The sequence below is a fragment of the Kogia breviceps genome, chromosome 2, assembly GCF_026419965.1.
Source record: "Kogia breviceps isolate mKogBre1 chromosome 2, mKogBre1 haplotype 1, whole genome shotgun sequence".
Classification (NCBI taxonomy): domain Eukaryota; kingdom Metazoa; phylum Chordata; class Mammalia; order Artiodactyla; family Physeteridae; genus Kogia; species Kogia breviceps.
In genome coordinates, this window is record NC_081311.1 from 78,446,845 (window position 1) to 78,469,851 (window position 23,007).

A 23,007-nucleotide genomic window follows, 5' to 3' on the forward strand; every position below is an offset into this window, starting at 1 on the left:
AATGGGAGAAAATATTTGCAAATGAAGCAACTGACAAAGAATTAATCTCCAAAATTTATAAGCAACTCATGCAGCTCAATAACAAAAAAACAAACAACCCAATCCAAAAATGGGCAGAAGAACTAAATAGACATTTCTCCAAAGAAGTTATACAGATTGCCAACAAACACATGAAAGGATACTCAACATCATTAATCATTAGAGAAATGCAAATCAAAACTACAGTGAGATATCATCTCACACCAGTCAGACTGGCCATCATCAAAAACTCTAGAAACAATAAATGCTGGAGAGGGTGTGGAGAAAAGGGAACCCTCTTGCACTGCTGGTGGGAATGTAAATTGATACAGCCACTGTGGAGAACAGTATGGGGTTCCTTAAAAAACTAAAAATAGAACTACCATACGACCCAGCAATCCCACTACTGGGCATATACCCTGAGAAAACCATAATTCAAAAAGAGTCATGTACCAAAATGTTCATTGCAGCTCTATTTACGATAGCCAGGACATGGAAGCAACCTAAGTGTCCATCAACAGATGAATGGATAAAGAAGATGTGGCACATATATACACTGGAATATTACTCAGCCATAAAAAGAAATGAAACTGAGTTATTTGTAATGAGGTGGATAGACCTGGAGTCTGTCATACAGAGTGAAGTAAGTCAGAAGGAGAAAAACAAATACCGTATGCTAACACATATATATGGACTCTAAGAAAAAAAAAAATGTCATGAAGAGATTAGTGGTAGGACGGGAACAAAACACAGACCTACTAGATCATGGACTTGAGGATATGGGGAGGGGGAAGGGTAAGCTGTGACGAAGTGAGAGAGTGGCAGGAACATATATACACTACCAAATGTAAATTAGATAGCTAGTGGGAAGCAGCCGCAGAGCACAGAGAGATCACCTCTGCTTTGTGACCACCTAGAGGGGTGGGATAGGGAGGATGGGAGAGAGGGTGATGCAAGAGGGAATAGTTATGAGAACATATGTACATGTATAACTGATTCACTTTGTTGTTAAGGAGAAACTAACACACTATTGTAAAACAGTTATACTCCAATAAAGATGTTAAAAAAAAAAAGATTAAACTTAAAAAAAAAAATTACACAGTTCTAAAATATTATATTCAGGTTAACACATCCTAAAGTGTTGTTTCCCTTTTCAAAATATTAGCCAAACACTGACAATACAATATTCAGTGATGAGGCTATCACTCTCTACAAATCTACAACATCTTTGTACATGTTTATGTATTAACCAGTTTTGTTACAATTTCTATTATTATGTATGTGTTTGGCCAAAGAATACAATCTTTTTATTCTGTTCTTCCCTCATGTCTTGTCAATAAGACTGACGTTTCCACCAAAGGCTTCATGTGTCCATTTTACATTTGGTCCACATGTCTTATCATTTCTGATACTATTGTGAATAACTTTCTTCTATTAAATTTTCTACTTGGTTTTGTAAGAATATGGTGATATTAGTGTATATCAATCCTATATCCAGAAACTTTGCTGAATGATCTTATTACTCCTAATAACTAATCTGCAGATTCTCTTAGATTTTCCCTGTAGACAGTCATATTATTCTCTCCATATATTGACAGTTCGGTTTCTTTTTCGGTCGAGGCCCAATACTGCCATGAACTATCTCTATAACTTGGAGCGAGTCACTAGGATTCAGTTTGTTCATTTATAAAATTAAATGATTGAGCCAGGAGATCTTTAAACAAAAACCTTCAATATTCTAAATTTCCTAAATTATATTACACTATATACACTTAGAATACCATGTTATATTCTGTCCCACCCTGTACCCAACCCAGTTCCTTTTGACTGTGAGCCTCTAAACAGCAGTAAGCCTAACCTAGAGTTTCAGCCCAAGTGGCAAAAGTACATACTACTTACTCAACAGACATACTATTTCTCAAATTTCCCAGCTCCCTTGCAGTTAGATCAAACCATTAGCTCTGAGCAATTAGCTGTAAGCAGAGATGACGTGTCTCCTTGGGAACAAAGCACCCAGAAAAGGAACTTAGTTTTCCAAACTCTTTTCTTCCCCTGCCATGGTACTTAAAGTCATTCTAGACATGGAATGTTAGTTACCTGGGGCTCCTGAGTAACTACCTGCAGTAGGACCCCCTAACCAGTGGTGGACATGTGACATGTACACAGATTAAATCACTGAGACTTCGGGGTTCATATTTTTTTCTTACAAAAGCATAACTTAGCTTATCCTAACTAACTCAGGATGGCAAATCAGTTTCATTTCAGGTGCAGATTGATTGGTAGTAGCTTCCTGGAATTGAAAAAAATATTGAGAAACTTTGGGGAAATTAGAAAGGAATGCCATGCACAGTCAATAGCTCCATAAGTGTGGGAGACTGGGTGAATCCTGAACCCCGACTTAGGTCATATATTTTATACAAATTGAGGCTTATGAACTAAAAGACTGGTGGTAAACTTCAGTTACTAGTGGCTTGAAAAGTAAGTCCAAACCGCAGCTGGTTACTTCTCATAGCTGCAGTATATTTCTCTAGTACAAAACACCCTTAGCTCTTCTCCATTCCTATATTCCTGTTCACCAAGTTGACTATCTTACCCCTACATTAAACCTTGAATTACCATCATTTCCAGCCAAGCAATTTCTGCTGGAGGCTTTTAAGTCATAACCTTGAGAATGTAAATGTAACAAGACAAAATATTATTATTCACGACAACATATCCCAGATTCATTACTTGAGTGTTGACTGATCATTTTCAAAATGTTCTGGCTACGAAGCAAGCATCATTTTCCATAAGCTATTTTCTAATGAAGAACTTCAGAAATACAAAATGGTATGAAAGGATTATAATAAACACCCATGTTTCAACAGCCAGCTAAAAAATAAATTATTACATACACAGGTGAAGTGAACCAGGTACCCAGCCCTTATTTTATTCTGTTTGTTCCCCCGAAGGAGTTAAAACCATTCTGCTGAATTTAACATTTATCATTCAAGGGCATTTTTTCAGAATTTTACTACTGATGTCTACATTCTAATACTAATTCCAGAATTGTTTTTCATATTGTAACATGACATAAACAGTATCATACTGTATATGTCCATCTGTAATTTTTTATTTTTGCCCAACATTATATTCCTGGGATTTATTCTTGTTGATAAGTATGGTTATAGTTTCAATGTATGCAGTATAACTAGCTTGTTTGAAATTAATACAATTTAAGTATCAATTTCCCTACTGACAAAATTGAGAGTTTTTTGTCTTGTTTTGTTTTTTTAGGTGTTTATTTTTTAGAACAGTTTTAGGTTCAGAGCAAAATGGAGAAGGCACAGTGTTTCCATATTACCCCCCAACACACACAGCCATCCCTGACCAGAGTAGCACACTTGTTACAATCAGGGAACCTACACTGAAACATTAGATTATCACCCAAAGCCCATAGTTTCAACATTAGAGTTGACTCTTGATGCTGTACATTCTATGGGTTTTGACAAATGTACAATGATTTGTATCCACCATTATAGCATCACACAGAATAGTTTTGTTAGGGAACTGTTGACCAAAACTGCCCGCCTCGGCCAGGCACAATGATACCCCCTTACATGAGTTGTCTCACAACTGCAGGTCCCAATGAGAAACACGGTGCTGCCACCGAAAACAAATTGGAAGAATTCAGGAGGGGCCAAAAGGAGGGAGGAGACGCCAGCCCATAATATGTCCTGCGAACCTCCTAGAATCCTTTGCTCTGGAATCCACGTTGGCTGAGAGATGCATGCATCACCAGCAAAGACCCTGAGTCAGACCAAATATGGGCCAAGCAAGAGGACTGGCCAGAAAAAACCCAGAAACTCACCCTATTACCAGAAAACCTGAGACTGTGAGCCACGTGTTAGAGCAGTTCTCCTGGATTCCTTTACCCTCCTGCTCTCTGCCCAGGCGCCCCTTTCCAGTAAAGTCTTTTGCTTTGTCAGCATGCGTGTCTCCTCAGACACATTTCTGAGTGTTAGACAAGAGCCCACTCTCGGGCCCTGGAAGGGGTCCCCCTTCCTGTAACAGTTTCCCTGCCCTAAAAATCCTCTGTGTTCCACCTATTCTTCCCACCCTTCCCATAACACCTGGCAAACACTGATCTTTTTACTGTCTCCATAGTTTTGCCTTTTCCAGAGTGTCGTAGAGTTGGAATCCTACAGTAGGTAGCCCTTTCAGATTAGCTTTGTCCTTTACAGAAAACAGTAAATTACTAATGAAAGTGCATGGTACCAATTCCATTGCCAATCGGTGTTGAGGTTAAGCATCATTACAGTCACAAATATGAATATTTACTCTGGTAACATGAAAAACATTAAATTAACTTCCCTGAAGCAGGAAGACTATATCTGTGCATTCTCTGGAAGATACAGTAGGATGAAAAAAAAAAAGCCAAATGAATTGGTGCACTGTCAAAATAGATACATCAATATTAATCAATTCACTGGTCCAAAGAAGGAAAGTCAGTTAAAATCAGCCAATATTTATTAATCATCTGCTTCCCTCAAAAATGTACTATGGGGCTTCCCTGGTGGCGCAGTGGTTGAGAGTCCGCCTGCCGATGCAGGAGACGCGGGTTCGTGCCCTGGTCCGGGAAGATCCCACATGCCGCGGAGCAACTAAGCCCGTGAGCCATGGCAGCTGGGCCTGCGCATCCGGAGCCTGTGCTCCGCAATGGGAGAGGCCACAACAGTGAGAGGCCCACATACCGCAAAAAAAAAAAAAAAAAAAAAAAAATGTACTATGCACTTGAGATATAAGATGAATGGGATGTTGCCTCTGCCTGCAGGTGTTTTCCTGGTAATTATTTCATAATAGTTTCAAAAAGTAAATGTAAACGGTCATGTGATTTTTGCAGCAAGAGGTACAGTAGAAGGAATTCACTATGCCTGAATGAGAGAGAGGGGGAGGGAGGAGAGGGGAGAGGAGAGGTAGATAGGAAGAGAAAGGAGGAGGGAGGGAAGGAAAGAGAAATGGAGGGAAGAAAAAAGAGAGAAGTATCTTTTCAGGGAGGAGGGGATACAAATAAATGCAGGAGGGCTTCACAAAGGAAGGCAAATTTGACAGCTGCCTAAAGGATGAACAGGCTTCCTTTAGGTGAAGAATTACTCAAGGATGTTCCAGGGAGAAAGAGAACAGAGCATATTCAAAGGCAAGCTGTCTTCCAGCAAACTCAATCAGGCTGGACTGATTACACCTCCAGGGAAGTTTATGTGTGTCTAAATATACAAATCAGTACGAAATGACAAAGATTCGCTCTTTGACCAAACTCTCCCCAGGTGCCTCTAAATCCTCTTTTCAACTAGGTCTCAACCTTTGCCTATAAAACCCAAAGACTCTCAACAAGGATGATTTTGTCCATCCCTGCCCCCTGCCAAACTCACATTAAGAGACATAAGCATGAACATAGTTTCTAATGGCTCAAGGCCACAACCCTAGTGTGACTCTAGCCCCCGCTGAAAGGGCCTCCATGAGAAAGCTCAAGGCCACCAAAAGTACTTTGTTCTAGCCAACACCTGACAACAGGCCCCACCAACCTCTCTTAGAGCATTTACTAAAAGGCATTCCAACTGCGAATCCTTCCTCTGTCCCTTTCCTGTATACTAATATCTCCTACAACTCAAGAGTGTCTTTCTCAAGTACCTGAAAGCTATTCCTTTGAAACGTAATCATCAGGACGGATGGCACCCCTGTCTCCCAGTCTCTCCGGGAGAACAGAATCCTAACTTCAATACTTGCCAGCTAGCAGACACAGCTGGCCTAATTGGTATTTGTATCAACCAACCCTTTGCAATATTTCCCTTCCCTGACCCTACTGAGTCCCCATGTGTCCCCCTCCCTATTCCCTCATTCTCCTCTTAAAATACCTAGTAAAGTCTGTACGAATTGACATCGAGTTCAGTTCATGCTGGGCTCTCTTCTCTACTGCAATAGTACATTACTGATTACAATCTGTCCTGATCATTTTAACTAGTGTCTGGCTTTGCTCATCTTTAGTAGTAACAGAGGATGAAATAACACAATTCACCATTCTAAAGCATTCAGTAGCTCTCCTTATCTTTCAAATATAGTTGTGCTGTTTGCATGGTATTTGAAGCCCTGCCCCAAGCCCAAAAGAACATTTGGGAATTCCCAGTCACTAACAAATGCTTCTTCTTCTCCGTCCTTTGTCCTTGTCCTCTTTCTGATATGCATCCTTCCACATCATACTCTATTTATCTACATTTATATTATACTCACTTATTCTTTCATTCATTATGTCAAACACATTCATTAACTTATTAATTACCATCTGTCAAGGAGTCCCACTCAAATGCCACACCTCTACATTCCTAAAACTTCACTATTAGCTCCACCCAGAGTATTCTTTCCCAACTAGAGAACAGGGTAAGTACATCTAACCTGCAGGCAGAACATTTTTCTTCTATAATATCTTTGATTATTGCTCTTATAGTATTTGTCCTAGCTTCTCCTTTAGGAATATAATATTTTCCACATGTTATATGAGGGAGAGACACACTGAAGTCCATGGGCCAAATCTGGTCCACTGTCTGTTTCTGTACAGCCCATGAACTAAGAGTGCCTTTAACCTTTTTTAATGGTTAAAAAAAATCACAATAAGCAATTATTTTATAAACATAAAAATCATAAGAAATTCAAATTTCAGTGTCCATAAATACAGGTGTTTTTTGTGGCACCGCCATGCTCATTTGTTTACATACTGCCTATGGCTGTTTTCATGCCACGATGCTCCAAGAACTGAGTAGTTCTAACAAAAAGAAAAAAAAAAAAATTTTGATTCACAAAGCAGAAAGTATTTACAGAAAAAGTGTGCCAACCCCTGTATTAGGTAACGATTTGCTGCAGTGGGTTCACTCCAGTGATGGTTAAATCATACTCTCAGATCTAGAAATAAAGATGGTGTGCAAGACCTTTGTTTTTTTAAACAGGCATTCACTCAATTCAGCTCTGATCTTCTCACTTAGCAGCTTCTCCTTCCCGAGGCTATACTTCCACAATCCTGTTCCTATCTCCGCATATGCCTTTACTACTTTGAGAGGACTAAAGCTTCCAAAATGCACTGGGTCATCGCCAGCTTCCTGCCTACCAATGCCCATGCCATTTGGTGGGAATCTTGAGTTGATGGGACAGAGTGGTGGAGGGTACAAAGAACTGCTTGTTCATACTACGCTTGTTAGCACAGCCTGTGAGTCAGAGGCAGGGAGGTTTGATGGACTGAAGTGCCTGTCAATCCTTCCTTAGTGTTTGAGGTAAACCTGTGTGTATCAGAGGTGAACTCCAGGTAGGTTTTTCTCCAACTGGTTCCATCTACCTTATAATTAGTGGATATCTCTCCCAGATTTCAGATTCAATTGTTTTTCAGTCTAAGATTTCAGTGTTTTCTTAAGTTTTCATTTCATTTTGAGACACATTGACCAGAAGCTCATCTTTGACTACAATAAGAATTTCTTTAAAATCTTTAGAATATTCCAAGAATGAGTCTTTAGCTCCTAAAACAATTTATTGATGCTGTATTATTCAAGTATTCCATAAAATGCTTCCTCCTTTCCTTATCCTTTCAAGTCACCATCCTTTCCTAACTGGGTAAGCAGAATCAATATGTGTTTAAATCACTGAAGAATTATTTCCACACAACTTATAAATTATAATTTAACAAACAATTCCATTCTGGCCAACAGAATGATCTGCCAAAAATTGTTAGACATTTCCTTATAACTTTTCTGTTTTATCAGAACTTTAAGTAAGCAATCATTTATTCTTTATAGACTAGATAGTCATACATTATTAGGGTACTTCCCTTCTGCCACACCGACCACATACTTTGTTTTCCTCTTAATGTATCGGGAAAAAAAGAATTATATAACTAAAACACAAGGATTCTGAGAAACAAATAATGCTATTAATAATTTATGTTCTTTCCCAAACACATTGGTCTTTCTTTTACCTCCCTTTTGCCCAAAATTCTGTGAAAGTCACAATGAATAAATAGAGCAAAATGGCAATAATGTTAATATTTATTTTCCTATAATTATGTTTTATTACTTCAATTAATTTTTATGAAAAATGCTGAGAAAGCATCTGATATTTAAAATGTTTTATAAACTTGATTTTTAAAGTGAATCTTTCTTACATCATCCAGCATTTATCTTATACTGACATTTTTATTATTCAAAAATTCTCACTTGAATAAGAAGAGCAGTTCATCTGGAATATCACAACTATTATGCATAATTAATATACTAATGCATTATTTATGATGGTGAATAATATCCTGAAATGAGAAGTCACTGAAGATAAAATATTGCTCTATCATGTTCCATTATGGGAAGATATACTTTTAATTAAAGTGATGCCATAGGAATTGGAAGAAAAAGAGTTTTTGATATTGTTCTACCTAAAAGGCTCAACTTCCTTTTTGGAGGCCTAATAAAAATCAACAGTATTGTTTTATAGGTACGGTAAGTATGGACCAGTCTTAGAAATATAGAATCATTGGAGTGTTGGGCTGAAACAAACCTTAAAGATCCTCTTACTATATCCGTCCTGAGTCCACAAAAACAGTAGTACCAGAGAATTATATGTGTAGCAATAAGATCATTAAACAAGAATCCTATTTTTTTAATGAATTTTCTTTTTTGAGGGACCACTCCATTACTATTGATAAATGATTGGCCTAAGACAATCATTGGTCCCCTTTCGAACTTAATGTAAACTTGAGTTTGTATGTGTGTAGGTATGTATGTGTGCACAAGCATCATTCCATATGTGTGTATCTTTCAGTGTACGTTCTAACTGGTCTGCATATATGCAGGCTGTTGGTACACTGATTTTATAACTCACTGTTCTATAGATGTCTCTCATAAGTCCATTTTTGGTAGCTTTTCCACTGATTCATTTGGTAGTCTTAGACATATAATCAGATCACCTGCAACTAGAGATGCTTTACCTCTTCACATCCAAACTTAAGTCTATGTCTAATAACACTGGCTTGTCCCTCCAACACACATGCACAGCAGAGATACTGAACATCCATCTTTAACTTATGTCCAATTCAAGCAACTAGTGTATGGGGATATAGGTATACATATAGCTGATTCACGTTGCTGTACAGCACAAACTAATACAACATTGTAAAGCAGAAACTAATACAACATTGTAAAGCAATTATACTCCAATAAAACACACAGATGGACTTAGAGATGATCATACTAAATGAAGTATGTCAGACAGAGAAAGACAAATATCATATGCTATCACTTATATGTGGAATAAAAAAATTATACAAATAAACTTATCTGCAAAACAGAAACAGACTCACGGACACAGAAAACAAACTTACGGTTACCAAAGGGGAAAGGGTGGGGGATGGATAAATTAGGAATTTGGAATTAACAGATACATGCTCAGGCTTCCCTGGTGGCGCAGTGGTTAAGAATCCGCCTTAAGGGACTAAGCCCATGAGCCACAACCACTGAGCGTGCACTCTAGAGCCCGCGAGCCACAACTACTGAAGCCCACACGCCTAGAGCCCGTGCTCCACAACAAGAGAAGCCGCCGCAATGAGAAGCCCACACACCGCCACAAAGAGTAGCCCCTGCTCGCAGCAACTAGAGAAAGACCGGTGCAGCAACGAAGACCCAACACAGCCAAAAATAAATAAATAAAATGAATAAATTTAATTTTAAAAAAAGATACAGATACATACTACTATATTTTAAATTGATAAACAACAAGGACCTACTATATAGCATAGAGAACTACATTCAATATCTTATAATAACCCGTAATGGAAAAGAATCTGAAAAAGAATACATATATACATATTCATACACATATATATGTACATATATATAGGAGGTATAACTGAATCATTTTGCTGTACACCTGAAACATTGTAAATCAACTCTACTTCAATTAAAACATAAAAGGAATTAATGCCTACTCCAAATAGATATATAAAATTCACCAGGTTAACTATTTTAAAGTGTGTAATTCAGTAACATTTAGCACATTCACCATGTTTTGCAACCATCACCACGAACTAGCTACAAAAAATTTTTATCATCCGGAAAGGAAATCATGGACCCATTAAGCAATCACCCTCCATTAAAACCCTGGCAACCACTAATCCGTTTTATGTCTCTATGGATTTGCCTATTCTGGATATTTCATATAAACAAAAACCATACAATATGTGAAAATAAACAAACAAACCACTAGTGTCCCACCCCCGGTAAATAAGGTGCTGACTTTTGAATAGAAGCATCCAAGAGTGTGTGTGTGTGTGTGTGTGTGTGTGTGTGTGTGTGTGTGTGCGTGTGTGTGTGTGTGCATTTGTAAAATAAATGTTAAGGAGCTATCCATCAATTCCTATTTTATTATTTTTTGAAACACAGATAGATTTTAAATTTTGTCAAGAGACTTTTCCCTACCTTTAGGGATATCTAAAGAATTTCTGTCCTTAGCTCTACTAACATGAAGAATTATACCAACGGATTTTTTGGTATTGAGCCCCTCTCGGATTCCTGGAATAAACTCCACTTGGTCATGAGGTATATTTTAACGCAACATTATTTTCTGTTAAAACATTTTATTTTGGAATTGTGTATCAATATTCCTAAGTAAAATTGTTCTATTTCCAAAATAAATTTTTAAGATTTTGGAATCCATGTTACTCAATGAAATAAATTTGGAGGTTTTCCCTTTTTTCCTATCTTTGTAATAATTTAAGCTGCATAGTTAAGCAGGGGTTTATTTGACCCCGGTACAATTCTTGTCGGGAAATTCTTTTATTTCTTTATTTTATGACAATCAGTCTGTTCAGACTTTCTGGAGTATACTTAATTTTTCTACAGAATGATTCATTTCATGAAGATTTCCAAATCTACCTGCATATAACTGAGCAAATGGTCCCTTAGGATTTAATTTACTGTGCTGTGACTGTTTTCCCTTTTGTACCCTTATGTAACTTCTAATACATAAGAATATTTGTACTTTCTCCCTTCTTCTTAGTTAGAACCAATTTTTAAATTAACTCATCAATTTCCTTTTTATCTTTATTAATTCTATCCTGTTACTTTCTTTTGTTTACTTTGTTATTCTTCCAGTTTTTTATCTGCTTGTTTAATCCCTTTATTTTATTTTTAATTTTTATTAATACATGCATTTAATGCTAAAAATTTTCTCCTGATAACTTGCTTAGATATGCCCACATATTCTAAAACATCATGTATTCATTTTCATTACGTTTAACAAATTCTTCCATTTTACTTGACATTTCTCCTTTGACCTAATATTTACTTAATAGTGTGCTTTGTAAATTTCAGATAGAAACAGTTTCTAAATAGTTTAAGGCCTTTGTATGTAAAGTCATGTTGGCTAGAATCTTTGACACATATTTTCTTTCCCTAAGTTTCTTAATATGTTACTCCATTTTCATTTGGCATAAAGCATTGGTCTTAAAAATAAGTATCATGACAATCTGACTTTCCTTCCTTTAAAAGTGACTTGGTCTTTTTGCCTGGATTCAAAAGATTTTTTTTTTACTTTTAAACACCAATAGCTTTACTGTGATTATCTGTCTGGGCCAACTAAGAAGGTGATTTTCTACGTAGGCACTACGCATTTTCAATGTGTGCTTTCAGGCAAGTGTTCTTGAGCTTTGGTTTTCTTCCCAGGGTCATTTATTATAAGTGCATTCTCTTACACCTAACATTTTCTCTTGTCCTTTTTATTTAAATGCATTATTTTATACCATATTTAGGTTCACAGCAAATTTGAATGGAAAACACAAAAGATTTTCCCATTACTCTCTGCCCACAGACATGCTAAGCCTCTGCCATTATTAACATCCCTCACCAGCTGGTACATTTGTTATAAGAAATGAACCTTCACTGACATATCTAATCACCTGAAGTCCACAGTTTTCACTCTTGGTTCTGTACAGTTTATGGATTTTAACCAATGTATAATGGCATGTATCCACCATTAGAATATCATACGGAATAGTTTCACTGCCCTAAAAATCCTCTTATTCATCTCTCCTCCTTAACGCCTGGCAACCACTGATCTTTTTACTGTCTTTATAGTTTTGACTTTTCCAGAATGTTATATAGGTGGAATCCTACAGTATGCAGCCTTTTTGGATTGGCTTCTTTTACTCAATAATATGCATTTAAGTTTCTTCCATGTCTTTTCATGGGTTGATAGCTTATTTCTTTTGACTACTGGGTAATATTCCACTATCTATATGTAACACCGTTTATTTATCCATTCATCTACTGAAGGACATGCTGGTTACTTCCCAGTTTTGACAATTATGAATAAAGCTGCTATAAACATCCACGTGCAACTTTTTGTGGGAACATTTAAACTTTCAACTCCTTTGGGTAAATACCAAGGAGCATGATGGCTGGATCATATGGTCAGAGTATGTTTAGTTTTGTAAGAAGCCTCAAGACTGTCTTCCAAAGTGGCTGAACTATTACGCATTCCCACCAATGACGAGTAAGAATTTCTGTTGCTTCACAAGCTTTTCAGCATCTGGTATTGTCAACGTTCTGGATTTTGATCACTAACAGGCACAGTGGAATCTCATTGTTTTGTTGTTGTTGTTGTTGTTTAAGGTTTCAATATTTTATTCAAGTTTTATTTTAAGTGATGTTAATTACAGCATTTGAAGGGGAGGAACTAATTCCACACAAAATGCAAGACTCTAAAATGTACCCATTAAACTGCTAAAAAATAAACTGAGTGGCGAAAATACAACAGAAGTTCAACTTAGATTCTGAGTGTTGTGACTATGTGATTACAGTCACAGAGACTCTTCCCAGCTTGCAGCTGGAGCTCTTAGAAGCTATTTCATACTCTGGTGCAAAGGCAAAAAAAAACACAACATGAGAAAAAACACAATTAAGTCCTGAACTATTGGCTTCATCACATCCACCTTCTCCACCCCAAAATGGCACAGAAAAAACAGCTACCACGCCCTACAGACTACTTTTGGTGTAAAAGAGGTGATGGATTGGGGTGGAAAAAGTCCCTGCCTAAAAAAGTCCCTTTCAGATGAGTTTCTATACACCATCAAAGAGCCTCTCCTCAATCAGGGTAGGAGACCAAGGTTCAGTTCTAAGGAAATCACAATTTCACTCATTTACTTAATACGAATTTACAAATTACAAAGTGTCTGCAAATTACCAACTTCCACTTGCAGCCATTTCTAGGTAAAAAAGAAACCTGACATCTCTAGAGGGGCCAGCAAGCTCCCCCTCAAGTCTACAGCTGAAAGGACCTTTTTTGAAATTGGATTTCTTCTGTACCTCTGAAAGGGTAACACCCTAAAGCTGAATCACCTTTAACCTGCAAGTCTAACATGATATTTAGCGATACTTGCATCCCAGACGTATAACATTAAAAGGTACACTAAATTCTGAAGGTAGCTATGCTGCAAAATAGTTTAAAATTAAATGACTGTACGGTATTCATTTATGCTTGAGACTCCAGCCCTAGACCAAGCTTGTGACCACCAGCACTGACGTTCTTGCCATCCAGCAGAGCTGACAGTGTCAGTTTGATGCCTGGCTTTAGGGTCTGAGTATATTCTAACCCTATCAGGCTGGCGTTGTTCACTTTAGCCAAGAAGCAGGCGTCAGGGTAGATCTGGTACTTGGCTGCTATTCCGAAGCGAGTGTTACTGTTTCCTGCTGTCCAGGCCAGATTAACAGCAGTCTCCAACTTCTTGTTCACCTTCTGATAAATGGAGCCACCAAACTCTGTCCCATCATTTACATTAGTGTGAAGCTCCTGGAATTCATTGGTCTTGTAGCCAACCGCAAAGTTGCTCTGGGTCACTCGAGACTTTGTGGTCTCAAAATTCATCTGGTAGTCAGCCAGCCAGCCAGCCAGCCCTCATAACCCAGCACGAGAGCCCCCGGGTGGAAGGCCAGGCAATGTCGAAATCCACATCACAGCCCGGGTTGATAATGTTCCCGCTTGCACCCTGCCTTGATTTTAGCATTTTTTCCCCCAGCGTTTGGTGAGAAGGATGAATCGAAGGTCAGCTTCTGGCCACGTGCAAGCTCATCTTCCACAGTAATCTCCGTGCCTAGTGTATTGTCAGTGTTCCATTTCTCCATAAACGTCAGACCATATTCGGTCCAACTGTACTTGGTTTCCAGACTGCCCGTCACTTTGGCCGTCTCAGTGCTGGCTGAACTTGAGCTTGTAAATTCCAGTCCATTCTCAGATTTTGTTTGCAAATCAAGTTTTATTAAGCCAAATGCATAGCTCTTGGTGAAGACACCCCCTAGCAGATTTGCCAAGATCAGCATACGTGGGAGGCACAGGCATCTTCTGCTCCGAAGCGGTGGCAGTGGGTTCCGCGGTGGCTGTGGCGGGGGCTGTGGCGGGGGCTGCGGCGTGAGGAACAGAGCAGGCGGCGGGGCAGAGGGCCTCTCTCATTGTTATAATTTGCACTTCTCTAATGACATAAGACGTGGAACAACTTGCATGTGCTTATTTGTGATCTACATATAGGTATCCCCTGCTTTTCAAAAGTCTATTTTTAGGCCAGTTTGCTTTTAGGGAAGATCTACATTAGCATTTGTTTGCTAATCAAAAGAAATCGGAAGAGGATTTTTGCTTTTATGAAAAAAGGCGAAAAGCAGAAACAGCGTTCAGCTTTTGTCTTGCGGCAAGCCATTACAGATCCAGCCCATACTCTCAGCAGCAAGAGTGGTACCAAGGAGGGTGATGGCTGGGTCATATGGTCGGAGAATACTTAGTTTTGTAAGAAGCCTCCAAACTGTCTTCACGCAGTCCTTCCTCAGAAGCTACACTCAGCATCTCAGCATCAAGCAGCCACAGTTTTGACTGTGTCTGTGAGCATCTGTGCTTTATCTCAGTTTAATTTGTGCATCTGTTAGCAAGATGTGTCCTAAGGTAACTGCTTGTTTGCTTTAAGCCATTTTGCCGTATGAAAAGTTTCACAGGAATGCTCTACTTTCAGATGGCAGGGGAAACCTGTTATCTCCTTAAATGAGGTGTCTTAAGGCCTCTGGCCCATTTTTTAAATCAGGTTGTTTCCTTATTTCTGAGTTTTAAGAGTTCTTTCTATATTTTGAAAACAGTCCTTTATCAGATGGGCCTCTTCCAAGTATTTTCTCTCAGTCTGAGACTTACCTTCTCATTCTTTTGACATGGTCTTTCTCAGAGCAGAAGTTTTTAATTTAAATGAAGTCCAGCTTATCCATTCTTTCACGGATCGTGCCTTTGCTGTTGTAATTAAAAACTCAACAACACACCCTAGATCATCTAGGTTTTCCTAACTACGTTATCTTCTGGGATTTTATAGTTTTGCATTTTACATTTAAGTCTGCGATGCATTTTGAATTAATTTTTGTCAAGGGTGTAAGGTCTGTGTCTAGATTCATTTGTTTGCATGTGGATGCCCAGTTGTTCCAGGACCATTTGTTAAAAAGACTATCTTGGCTCCACTGGACTGCCTTTGCTCCTTTGTCAAAGAACACCTGACTTTACCTGTGGGTCTATTTCTGGGCTCTCTATTCTGTTCCACTGATCTAATTGGTCCAATCTTTCACAATTATCACATTGTCTTGATTACTGTAGATTTACAGCAAGACTTTAAGTTGGATAGTGTCAGTTCTCCAACTTTGTTCTTCTCCGTCAACACTGTTGGCTATCCTGGGTATTTTTCCCTCTCCAACTAAATTTTAGAATAAGCTTGTCAATATTCACAAAATAACTTGCTGGGATTTTTATAGGGATTGCATTGAATCTGTAGATCAATTCAGGAAGAACTGACATTTTGACAGTATTGAGTCTTCCTATCCATGAACACAAAATATCTATTTAATTTTTCTTTGATATCTTTCAAAGTTTTGTAGTTTTTCTCATACAGATATTATAATATTTTATTAGATTTATACATAAGTATTCCATTTTGTCATGTTAATATATTGTTTTTAATTTCAAATTCCACTTGTTTATTGTCAGTATAGTGGGAAGCAACTGACTTTTGTATACTAAATTTGTATCTTGCAATAATTGCTTATTAATTTTAGGAGTTTCTGGTTGATTCTTTCAGATTTTCTACACAGATTTATAATGTCATCTCTGAACAAAGACAGTTTTATTTCTCCCTTTCCCATCTGTAGGCCTTTTATTTCCTTTTCTTGTCTCAATGCATTAGCTAGGACTTCCAGTACAATGTTGAAAAGAAGTGATGAGAGGGGATGTTCTTGGCTTGTTCCTGATCTTTGGGGGAAAGCTTCAAGCTTCTCACCACTAAGTATATTAGCTGTAGGTATTCTGTAGATAATCTTTATCAAGTTGAGAAAGTAAACTAAGACTATATGGGAACTAAGAGTTTTTTTTTTTTTATCATGAATGCATGTTGTTTTTTCTAACACAATTTCTGCATCTATTAATATGATCGTATGATTTTTCTATTGATGTGATGGATACATTAATTGATTTTTGAATGTTGAACTAGACTTGTATATCGGAATAAATCCTATGTGGTCAAGGTGTATAATTCTTCTTATACATTATTGCATTCTATTTACTAATATTTTGAGGATTTTTATATCTATGTATAAAGAGATTGTCTGTAGTTTTTTTCTTGTAATGTCATTACCATATTTTGATATAAGGGTAATAATGTTGATTTCATAAATGAGTTAGGAAGTATTCCTTCTGCATCAATCATCTGAAAAAGATTATAAAGAATTGGTATAGTGTCTTCCTTAAGAATAGTAAGTGAGGGAATTCCCCAGTGGCACAGTGGTTAAGAATCCACCAGCCAATGCAGGGGATACGGGTTCAAGCCCTGGTCCAGGAAGATCCCACATGCCATGGAGCAACTAAGCCCACATGCCACAACTACTGAGTCTGCGCTCTAGAACCCATAAGCCACAACTACTGAGCCGTCGTGCCACAACTACTGAAGCCCACGCACCTAGAGCCCATGCTCTGCAACAAGAGAAGCCACCGCAATGAGAAGCCCATGCACCACAAGGAAGAGTAGCCCCCGCTCACGGCAACTAGATAAAGTCCACACACAGCAACGAAGACCCAATGCAGCCATAAATGAAAGAAAAAGAGGGAGGGAGGGAGGGAGGGAAGGAAGGGAGGGAGGAAGGCAGGGAGGGAGGGAAGGAGGGAGGGAGGGAGGGAGGAAAAAATAATAATAAGTGAATAATCCACTGGGCCTGGTGCTTTCTGTTTGGAAAATTATTAAATGAATACATATGTATATATTTAAATACAGTATTGCTACTACTACTTTCAACAATCTGTTAGGTCATTTAAGAAAAATAAAAGTTTTTCTTTTATTTTAACTACTCATTCTCTGATGCTCTTCCTTCCTTGCTAAAGATTAGAGTTCCTGACCTGTATATTTTCCTTATTACTGCAGAACTTCTTTTAACATTTCTTGCAAAGCGCCTCTACTGGCAAAAAATTTCCTGAATGTTTGTTTGTCTGAGAAAGTCTTTCTTCTTCACTTCTGAAGGGTAATTTTGCAGGATATTTTGCATTCTGGGTTGATATAGAGTCTTTTTTTTCTCTCAACACTAAGAATTTCACTCCAGTTTCTTCTTGTTTCCAGTGGTGTTTTGAGAAGTTGGATGTACTTCTTATCTTTGCTCCTCCATTGGTAAGTTTTTTCCCTCTGGCTTCTCTCTGGACTTGTTCTTTATTTTTCTGTACCTTGAAAATGATATGCCTATGTATAGGGGTTTTTTGCATTTATTCTGCTTGGTGTTCTCTGAACTTCCTGGATCAGTGGTTAAGGGTCTGACATTAATTTGCAGAAATTATCAGTCTTTACTGTTTCGAATATTTCTTCTATTGCTTACATCATGATTCTAGAGAACTTCTGTAGTTGTCCTACAGCTCTTAGATACTCAATTCTGTTATGGTTTTTCTTTCAGTCATTTTTCTCTTTGCTTTTCAGTTTTGCAGGCTTCTTACTTTCAAGCTCAGAAACTGTTTGCTCAGTGACGTCCCATTTACTAATAAGCCCATCAAAGGGATTCTTAATTTTTGTTACAGTGTCTTTGATCTCCAGCATTTCTTTTTCCTTCTTTCCTAGAATTTCCACCTCTCTGCTTACATTGCCCATCTGTTCTTACAGGCAGTCTACCTTATCCATTGGAACCTTTAGCATATTAATCATGGTTGTTTTAAATTCCTGGTTTGCAGTTGAAAGTCTGCTGGGCCTGGACTACCTATTGATATTATTCTGCTCCTTCTCCTCTGTGACATATAAAATTACATCTACATACATAATGGAAAAATGTAAATAATTATATAAATAAATGTAAATTAGATTACTCCACTTATACAGTATACATAAAGTATATGTAATTATTTATAAATTATACAATTATATATACATTATATATGATTATATACAATTACATACACATATAACTAAATAAATAACTATATATATATAGCTATATATAGTTATATAAAAGAGACAAATAAGGAGCAGAATTATGTCTACAGGCAACAAAAGCACACCAGATAAACAGATAAAAATTGAGATGAGTTTCCCTGTACACTTGGGAAAGGAGGGTGGGTCAGCATAGCTTTTGTAGCTTCAGGGTCCTACAGCAACTTGTTCTGCTGTTTTCATCTAGTGTTCAAAACAAGGGTTTTTGATTATGAGATCTATTGGCTGTTTCCCTGCCCCACTTTCACCTGGTCCTTCTCTATCTTTTGCCCCTATCCACCCTGCTCAATCTGAACTGCATTCCCAACAATTTTCCCTCAGAGCAGGGCTTTGTCAAGAAAAGAGCCTTATTTGGTTAGTTTCACAAGTCCATAAGCCAAGATTGCTCTAGAAACATCCATCCTTATCATAGTTCCTTTGTTCCTTCCTAGTTTTAGCTGCTAGTTTCACATTGGCCCACCATGCTTTCTAGTGAGTACCTGTTACCGGTTTTCAGAGACAGCAGAAACCATGTCACCTCCCCTACACTTCCTCCCCTACACTTACTGATACCAGAGGTGGGGATAACTTGTCACCTAGTTTGCTTTAGATATTTATTACATTGTCTGTGGGTTTCAGGTTTTGCCATCGTCATAGGTCTGCTTTTATGTGGAGATTCAAGGAGATTAAAAACTATGCCTCCCGGGCTTCCCTGGTGGCGCAGTGGTTGAGAATCCGCCTGCCGATGCGGGAGACACGGGTTCGTGCCCTGGTCCGGGAGGATCCCACATGCCGCGGAGCAACTAAGCCCGTGAGCCATGGCCGCTGGGCCTGCGTGTCCGGAGCCTGTGCTCCGCAACGGGAGAGGCCACAACAGTGAGAGGCCCGCATACCGCAAAAAAAAAAAAAAAAAAAAAAAAAAAAAAAAAAAAAAAAAAAAAAAAAACTATGCCTCCCTAATAACTTCTCATTTCTCCATAAACTTTTTAATAATAAGGTGGGTATCTCTGAAAATGACTAGTTCCAAAGAACAAAAGCCCAACTTTTCAATCCTAAAATATAGAAACAAAAATGTCATTCATATAAGGAGTGTGCAGTAAATAGCCATAATTATGAATTATGAATAACTAATTAAACATATCATCAGATTTAACGTTTACATTTTCTGCAAGAAAATCTATGCTGGAATTATGAAACATTCTCTTTTAGGCACAGATCAGCCTGCATAAATATCCTAGGAAAATGAAAGTTTTCTGAAAAAGTAAGTCTTGCATTTGATTAGAAGATTCTGTAGCTTAAGGTTTTTCTGGGATCATTTCCAGGAACATGTATATAATTTACAGTGACTGACTACTCAGTGCTAACAATAATTCTGTTCTCCCAACCTTTATAATAAATGCAGGAGACACCAATTTGAGGGGTAAAAAAAAAAAAGGGGGTCATCTCTCATTTTCTACCAGTGAATGTCAAATCCAGATATATCTGCATGAAACACATCTGCACCCAGGCTTAGATAGTTTAAACATCAACTGAAATCCATAGTTTTGACTCTTTGCTATTATAGAAAATTAAAAGTCTATTTTATCAAATAAAATTTGATAAATTTAATAATCCATTAAATGTTATGAATCACTCACTAGTGCTTCATGCTAAAAAGTAAGAAAATAAATGAGCTATACCCAGGTCCTCAGGGAATTTAGAAGCTGGTGTATGTACCTGGGAATATATATACTTACATATTCAGGGAGAAAAGATGTTGTGGATATTACACAGAATTAAGCCCAACTGACAATATAATAGAAATATAAATAAATCACTTAAGAAAAACAGAGAGAAAAACAGCCCAGAGGAGGGACTATTTGAGATAGGCTTTGAAGGACAAGCAGTATTTCACCATCAGGAAACGTAAAGGAAGTATATACAAGTCAGGAAGAACAAAGTAAAACGGAGATATGAAAAAACTGACACAGTAGGGAATCATCAAGTAATCTGAGTAGGGGAAAGAAAAGAGTTATTTATGTTTTAAGAACTGTAAAAAAAAAAAAGTTCAGATTGGTTTACTGGACTTCAGTTGCTATTTTATTCCATGCTTGATAAATAATTTCAGTATCTCATCTTAAATACAAATTTTCAGATAAATCGAAAAAGAATAACAGAGCACAACAAAAATGGTTTAAATGGTCAGTTCACTATGTCAACAGGCACAACTAGATAGCCAAGTCACATCCCTGCAAAGAACTAACCAGTTTATTTTTTTTCCAAAAATTTTTTTCAGTTTTTTTGAGATATAATTGACATGCATCCCCATGTAAGCTTTTACTGAAGTATAGTTGATTTACAATATTACATTAGTTTCAGGTATACTAACATGGAGTATAATAGAGTGTTCCACGTATGTTCACTTCTAGGATTTTATAGTTTCAGGTCTGACATTTAGGTCTTTAATCCATTTTGAGTTTATTCTGTATACAGTGTGAGGAAATATTCTAATCTCATTCTTTTATAGGTAGCTGTCCAGTATTCCCAGCACCACTTACTGAAGAGACTGTTTTTTCTCCACTGTATATTCTTGCCTCATTTGTCATAGACTAATTGACTGTAGATGCCTGGGTTTATTTATTTCTGGCCTCTCTATGCCGTTCCATTGATCTATGTGTCTCTTTTTATGTCAGTACCATGCTGTTTTGATTACTGTAGCTTTGTAGTATAGTCTGAGGTCAAAGAGCATGACACCTCCACCTTTGTTCTTTTTTCTCAAAATTGCTTTGGCAATTCAGGTATTTTTGAGTTCCATATACATTTTAGGATTATTTGCTCTAGCTCTGTGAAAATTTTATGGATATTTTGATAGGGATCGAATTAAATCTGTAGATTGCCTTGGGTAGCAGACATTTTACCAATATTATTTCTTCCAATCCATGAATGGAATATCTTTCCATTTCTTTGTACCATCTTCAACTTCCTTCAACAGTGTTTTATAGTTTTCATAGTATAGGTCTTTCACTGCCTTAGTTAAGTTTATTCCTGGGTATTTTATTCTTTTTGATGCAATTTTAAACAGGATTGTTTTTGTTTCCTCTGAGAGCTCATTGTTAGTATATACTAAGCAGGGGTGGAGTGTTTGCTGGGCTCAGGCTGTGGCATGCACTGTGGCAGTCACAGGCAACCAGGCAGCCATCTCAGCAGTTTTCAATCTGCCCTCTCCACCATGCTTCAGGAGCAAGCCAGCACAAGCACACTGCTCACAGGCAAAATTCAGAATTCCCATAGCACTCCTTTGAGTCCCACCAGCTCTCCCACCAGCCAAAGGGGCTCATTTTCCCTGTCAGACACCAGGGCTGGGGCATCCAGTATGTGACAGGAACTGCTGACTCCCCAGGGCAAATCTCCACCCGTGTAATCTCTCTTTTCCTCTGAGTCTCCTCCCAAAGGCAAAGGTCCCAACCAGATCACTTCTCTTCCCTTCCTACCCAATTCCATGAGGATCTTTCTTATAGCCTTGGCTGTACAGGAGTCTTTCTGCCAGTCTCCAGTTAGTTTTCAGTGAGAACTGTTCCACATGTAGATGTATTTTTGATGTGTCTGTGGGGAGAGGTGAGCTCCACCTCCTCCTACTCCTCCATCTTGATCTATTTCAAGATTAACCAGTTTAAATGAATGCCTAGCCTATTTCAGTGCCTTGACTGCTACATGACATACCTATTAAAGCATGAGGAGAGTTCATTTTTAGTACTGGAAACCAGCTCTTATATTTAAGAACCAAGAGAACCATAGCCAGTACAGTGAAAAATAAAAACCCAGCTAACTAATTGGTCTTCCTGGTTCTAGCCACAACAAAATTCCAGAAACCACAGGGAAAATACTAAATATTAAAATTCTTAATAAGTTCTTTTTAAGAAGAATATTTTTCACAACTGATACCTATTGTGGTAATTTTCACAAAGAGAATGCTCAATAAGCACTTGTCAAATTAAAAATAAATCTAGGCAGGGCTATAAAATGAATATGTTTTGTCACCCACCATTACAATATTATTAATGTGACTTGGCATTAAATTACTATAATAAATAAATCATATGTAAACATTGCTCAATGTTATTCCACAGAGTAATGAAAGGGGTACTGTGATATAAAGGGAAGAATCAGGAATTCGAAGCCGGAAGATCGAGGTGTTAAGTGTGAAAAGCTATTGACGACACTTGCTCTGAGTCACAGGAAGCCTTTGGTGTAGTACCTGCCCTCTACCAGCCCCCATGTCCTCATGTGTACGGTGATTATAACAGCAATAACCATGCACACATTCTCCTATTGTGACAATTACATGAAATCATGCAGGTCAAAGGACTCTGTAAACTAAAAAGTGCTACACGAAAGATTATTAAAATGGCTGTTTTCTGGTTGATTTTCTACCCCCAGAAACATCTTCATTTCCTCTCTTTCTTTTATTCTACACAGTCATCTATTAGCACATCCTCTAAATCCTA

The 23,007-nt window shown here is 37.8% G+C and overlaps 1 protein-coding gene and 1 pseudogene across 1 annotated transcript in view; both read right to left on the reverse strand.

Annotated features, from left to right (window-relative positions):
* Positions 1 to 23,007, reverse strand: part of RYR2 (ryanodine receptor 2) — a 746,950-nt gene that overhangs the window by 511,273 nt on the left and 212,670 nt on the right. The gene's annotated exons all lie outside the window — the stretch shown is intronic.
* LOC131751176 (non-selective voltage-gated ion channel VDAC1 pseudogene) lies at positions 13,253 to 14,412 on the reverse strand (annotated as a pseudogene).